The following is a 6273-nucleotide window of genomic DNA, read 5'->3' as shown; positions in this document are numbered from 1 at the left end:
AGTCCTTTGAGCCCAAGTACATGATGCCGGCCTCTGCTGTGTGTAAAGGCAGGGAGTCCATCTGACCAGTTGCACTAGTGAACTTTGCTTTAGGCAATGAGCTGCATCATCATCTATGGGAGCAGCTCACTGCGACCATGTGAAGGAGAGGGGAAACAATGATCGTCGCCTTTGTACTTTCTCCATCTGCTGTGTCAGCGGATATACCGTACTTTTCAGTGTATAAGATGATTTGTTTTACTGCAAAAGAATGTTAAAAATGGGGGGTCGTCTCATACATGGATAGTGCAGAGGGGGGCCGGGCGTTTTCACAAGCAGGAGCTTTTAAGCTGCAATTAGGCGGGTGAATGGTGTCTGCTTCAATGGCTGCTTTGGATTGCCGGCGGCGGCGACGATTGTGCGTGCAATTTGTGGCTGCTTGTGGCGAGCTGGCAGATGCTAGGTGGGTTATGTTGCACGTGCAATTGGTAGCGTCTTGTCTGTCGGTTGAGTGATTTTCGGCATTTCCCGTCCCCGCAAAAAGCTTTAGTCCCCCAAAATAGGGGCATCTTATACATGGGGGCATGTTATACACGGGAAAATATGGTAGTGGTTGCTGTTTCAATGTGCAGCAGCCCCGCCACTTACGTGAAGGTTCAGTTCTGGGGGTCCACAGGGAACAGCAACAAAGGCAGAGACCCCTGGAACGACCCACCGGCAAGGTGGATGCTTGCTTGCCAGGCTCTGGGGACATTTTAGTAGGGCTCAGGGGTGCTCCCAGAGCCAGCTGAGCAAGGAAAACCTACTGGGTGTTCAGGTGCAGGGGGGGGGCGGGGATAAATGGAGAGCGAGAAATGACAGGTTTTCTCCACTCTCCATTTATTCCCCCCCCACCTGCGATCGGAAGTTGTGTGCCCAGTGTACACCCTCCTCAGCCCCTAGCTCACACTTCTCAATGTTGTTGTTGTTTAGTCGTTTAGTCATGTCCGACTCTTCGTGACCCCATGGACCAGAGCACGCCAGGCACTTCTGTCCTCCACTGCCTCCCGCAGTTTGGTCAAACTCATGCTGGTAGCTTCAAGAACACCATCCAACCGTCGTCTCCTTCTTCTTGTGCCCTCCATCTTTCCCAACATCAGGGTCTTTTCCAGGGAGTCTTCTCTTCTCATGAGGTGGCCAAAGTATTGGAGTCTCAGCTTCACGATCTGTCCTTCCAGTGAGCACTCAGGGCTGATTTCCTTCAGAATGGATAGGTTTGATCTTCTTGCAGTCCATGGGACTCTCAAGAGTCTCCTCCAGCACCGTAATTCAAAAGCATCAATTCTTCGGCGATCAGCCTTCTTTATGGTCCAGCTCTCACTTCCATACATCACTACTGGGAAAACCATAGCTTTTACTATACGGACCTTTGTTGGCAAGGTGATGTCTCTGCTTTTTAAGATGTTGTCTAGGTTTGCCATCGCCTTTCTCCCAAGGAGCAGGCGTCTTTTAATTTCGTGACTGCTGTCACCATCTGCAGTGATCATGGAGCCCAAGAAAGTAAAATCTCTTACTGCCTCCATTTCTTCCCCTTCTATTTGCCAGGAGGTGATGGGACCAGAGGCCATGATGTTAGTTTTTTTGATGTTGAGCTTCAGACCATATTTTGCGCTCTCCTCTTTCACCCTCAATAAAAGGTTCTTTAATTCCTCCTCACTTTCTGCCATCAAGGTTGTGTCATCTGCATATCTGAGGTTATTGATATTTCTTCTGGCTATCTTAATTCCAGCTTCGGATTCATCCAGCCTAGCCTTTCGCATGATGAATTCTGCATATAAGTTAAATAAGCAGGGAGACAATATACAGCCTTGTCGTACTCCTTTCCCAATTTTGAACCAATCAGTTGTTCCATATCCAGTTCTAACTGTAGCTTCTTGTCCCACATAGAGATTTCTCAGGAGACAGATGAGGTGATCAGGCACTCCCATTTCTTTAAGAACTTGCCATAGTTTGCTGTGGTCGACACAGTCAAAGGCTTTTGCATAGTCAATGAAGCAGAAGTAGATGTCTTTCTGGAACTCTCTAGCTTTCTCCATAATCCAGCGCATGTTTGCAATTTGGTCTCTGGTTCCTCTGCCAATGTAACCCTTCTCAATGTAACCCTGTGTAATTGCAGGTCAAAGCTCTCGTGTATGAGGTTGCTTTCCGATAAGGTGTGGTTTTTCGTTTTAATCTTAACTTTCTCTCTACTGATAAGAGTGGGGTGCTGTAGAGCCTCTTTACAAAACTTACAACGCCCCACAGTTTAATGCTTGCAGATACCATAGGGGTATCTGAGACTTCCAGGTAAAGGGCGGTATAAAAATTCAATAAATAATAATGATAATAGGGCAACTTGGTGTGTAGATTAACTATTATGGAGAAGCCTATTACCCAAAAAAAAAGAAAAAAAAGAAAAAAGAACTAGGCTTATTTCAAATACAATCCCACCTAGTAGAGCATTCAGCTGCTTATTAAACACTGATAAGTGGTATTTGGAAGTATGGAACACTTTTAAAAGTAATTTCTTCAAAGTCCCTAAAAAGATGCCAGAAGAAAACGGTTAACAAAAAAAAAAAAAAAAAAAGAGAACTGTGATGACATGTGATGGCATTTAAGAAGACTGATCATAAACTGAATTGTCTTTTACAATAATATAACAGAGAGAAGTACTGAGAAATTTCTGTTCCTCAGGTTCCACTTTGGCATAGCAACAGTTTTGACCCCACGTGAACTGGAAGGTGAGAGGCATGGGGCGAAGCTTGGTTTGGGCTATCATCAGGCCGCCTACAGTGACAAAGGGCTTTTGATTTCAGCCGGGAGCACCAACTGCTGTGGAGGAGTTTGGCACTCTCCTCCCAAAAATGCTCAGCTGCTCATATTCCTGCCAGAGAGACTTGGAGGACTCCTGTCCTTTGCTGACCGTTTTGTACTGTGCCTTCCCAAACTTTTCTATGTCTTCAGTCAGCTTGGGTTATTTGGTAACTGTAAAACAAAGCTAAATGGCTTACAACATAACATTTGTGCTTAAGTAATAGGTGCTCTTTCCTGGTACTGTGGCCAGACTTTTATTGCAGGGACCAAAAGGCTGTTTTTTTGCCTTCGCTGTATCTTGTGTGTCTTTTTATTTTATTTTTTAAGATGGACACTTTTCTTGTCCATTCTTGTAATTCAGTAACATTGGCTTTCTTCCCCCACTGTACTGATCTTAGCAGGTGCTGTTTGCCCTTTTCATAGTGTTGCTTTTACGTAAGACTTAAAGCAAGAGACTTGATGTTCGTTCAGAAAGCACATCCTGCAAGGTTAAAATGCAAGGACAGGACTGGGGAACTCTGATTTCTCCTGGCTTATACCTGTGGCCAGTTGCCAGGCAATGCCTTAGTGCCAGGTAACTGATAGGCAGTGCTGGAAGCTGTGAGATAGCTCAGTCAGTAGAGCATGAAGCTCTTAATCTCAAGGCCGTGGGTTCAAGCCCCACATTGGGCAAAAGATTCCTGCATTGCAGAGGGTTGGACTAGATGATCCTAGCGGTCCCTTGCAACTCTACACAACTTGGTGGTTATACCAAGCAGGGTCACTAGCAAGGGCATTTGGCTAACTACAGTGGTACCTCGGGTTACATATGCTTCAGGTTACGAACTCTGCTAACCCAGAAATAGTACCTCAGGTTAAGAACTTTGCTTCAGGATGAGAACAGAAATCGTGCTCCGGCGGTGCAGCAGCAGCAGGAGGCCCCATTTGCTAAAGTGGTGCTTCAGGTTAAGAACAGTTTCAGGTTAAGAACGGACCTCCGGAACAAATTAAGTACTTAACCCGAGGTACCACTATATTTGTAGGACCCTCTTTAATTCCCCTAAAAGGCTGGATACGTCATTTAACAAAACCTGCTACCATAAAAGGTGTCGGCCCGGCTTCAGATCCTGTGGCCGGCGTATGGCTGAACACTTAAAAGCAGCACATTATTAATACTTGATGCAATAGTAGAAACTTATTTTGAGGGTTGGTAGTAGTGTTACACAGTAGCAGTGGGCAAAGATGTCCAGCAAGCCTGGTTAACGGAAATTGCAATTTATCCAATTTATCTGGGAGTAAGCGCTATTAAAGTTATTGAGACTTCCTTCCAATTAGATACGTACAGGAGTGTGATGTGAAGAATCTTCTCTGTTGAATTTGACCTGGCTCATACTACTGTTTGGTCTGCAACAGCACGGCCATTGCCTTTCGCTGATCATGAAAGCAATTGTTTCCATCCCAATTTCATTTGTGTTGTTAGTTCTTGGCTTTCTAACAGGAGAAGTGGATAACTGCAAGTGTTTACCACAAACGTATGTGGATTATTGCTAGTACAACAAAAGGCACAATTTAAAACTAGATGTGGGGGAGCACAGACCTCTTCTCAGGGAGGGCTCCAGGCTTGGCATGTGTGTCCAGCTGCCTTGGCACGTTTATTCATAACAAGGAACGATAATCACTGGCGTTATCCTGCAAAAGTCGGCAGCACCGTTGGGAGTATACAAGCTGCCATCTGCCCTGTAACAATTCTGTCGAAATGCTGACCCCATTTCAGCTAATGAAACATTAAATCACTATCAAACAGCAAACCTTTCTCACTTTCACCAAGTGATTCATCGATGTATTTATAGCATCGTGATCCAAACCAGATCGTATGCTCGGCAAAAATGCTCGTGCCCAGTATATATTTTTCCCCCTGTTTCTCCTTTCGACATCTGCGTAAGAAGAAGTTTGAGTGGGTGGGGATGCTTGTGAAAGGGAAATGTAAACAATGTTGAGCATTCAGATCTGGTATGCACTTATCTCTGCCATATGATGCAAGACTTTAACTTGATGAGTCTTCATGTTTAAAGGTAAAAGTAGGTGTGTGTTTTTTTGTTTTAAGGAATTTTGTGGCAGTGGAAGACTTCTTAGACTTTGGTTTTGGTTGCTATGTATTTTAGCTGAGATGGAAAACCTGTAGCAGCCTCCTAGCCATTGGACCACAGCTCCCATCTTCGGTTACCAGTGATTACTGGATGGACTTGATGGAAGTTGGAGTTCACTACACTCAGGTGGTCCCTATTTTACCATTAGTTTCACAGGCAAGTGAGGTGACCAGTCGGACTGGGCGATAAATCAATACATCGTCCAAAACTGCTTTGAAGCCCACATCCGTTTTGCAATTTTTGACCTGGCACTATATCGTGAATCATGGTGTGTGTGTGTGTGTGTGCTGTGCTGTGCAAAAATCACAATGTGGGAAAAGCCGCGAAGCCAGTACGTTGTGATGTTTAGCTGGTGGTGCATCACAATGTTGAAAGCCAGATACCGCCCAGCCCTACTGTCCAGCCAATGTAGGTGTTAGAATTGCCACATTGTGGGTATGAAACTGTATTTGCACAAATGAATTCTCTGGGAAAGTCACAACTATTTGTTTCTACAGCGCTCCTTGAGGGAAATCGATCCTGTGTACAAACACAGAGGGCTGAAACCCTTCAGCCACCTGCTTTGCAGTCGGCATTCTTAACAATATTTTAATTGATGCTATGCAGTGATGAAATTTAATTTACTATAGCCCATCGTCGAAGCACAAGAGACCCAGTACTCATGGTCTGTTAACAGGCTGAGACAAAAGTCAGGGCTGTGGAGTTTATAAACAACACATTACCAAACCTCATATATTCATTCTTTTCCTTTTGATGGTGGAGATAGATGAGTCTAATAGCAACACACTTATATATATTCAAGTCAGTCGCAAAGCAACAGATAGGAAGCAGTGTTCTTCAAAGCAGTGAAGAGACTGTTGTGCTGCCAAATGTCAAAGGGCTCTTCCATCGTAAGCTGTTTCCAGTTCTCAGCCACCACTTCCTGCTTCTCATACTGCGCCTTTCCTATTGCAGCTTTCCTGAATAAGAATGAATCAGGAGAGAGAAAAAGCATTTTAATTCTCCCATGCCACTAGTCTACATCAAACATCGTTTTCCATGAACTTTAGTAGTTAAATTACGAATCTCATTTTCCACTGATAATCAAGAGCCACACTATCGATTGTACAATCAAGACTTTGCACATTCTCCATAATTTGCGCTGCACTGTGATACCTTATTCAGCCTCATCCCTGTGTTTTCCAGTGAATTTCAGCCCAGCATAACTGACGAAAACTGACAGCAGTTCTGTTAATTCTGCTCAGAAAAGAGAGGAGTGGTGGGAAGAACAACTGAAGATTGGTATCTCACTGCTGTGTGCAAAGCAGAGTTTGGCAATAAAGCACAGCTTAGGAAA

Source organism: Podarcis filfolensis, assembly GCF_964270895.1.
Source record: "Podarcis filfolensis genome assembly, chromosome: 11".
NCBI lineage: Eukaryota > Metazoa > Chordata > Lepidosauria > Squamata > Lacertidae > Podarcis > Podarcis filfolensis.
This window is presented reverse-complemented; position numbering follows the sequence as displayed.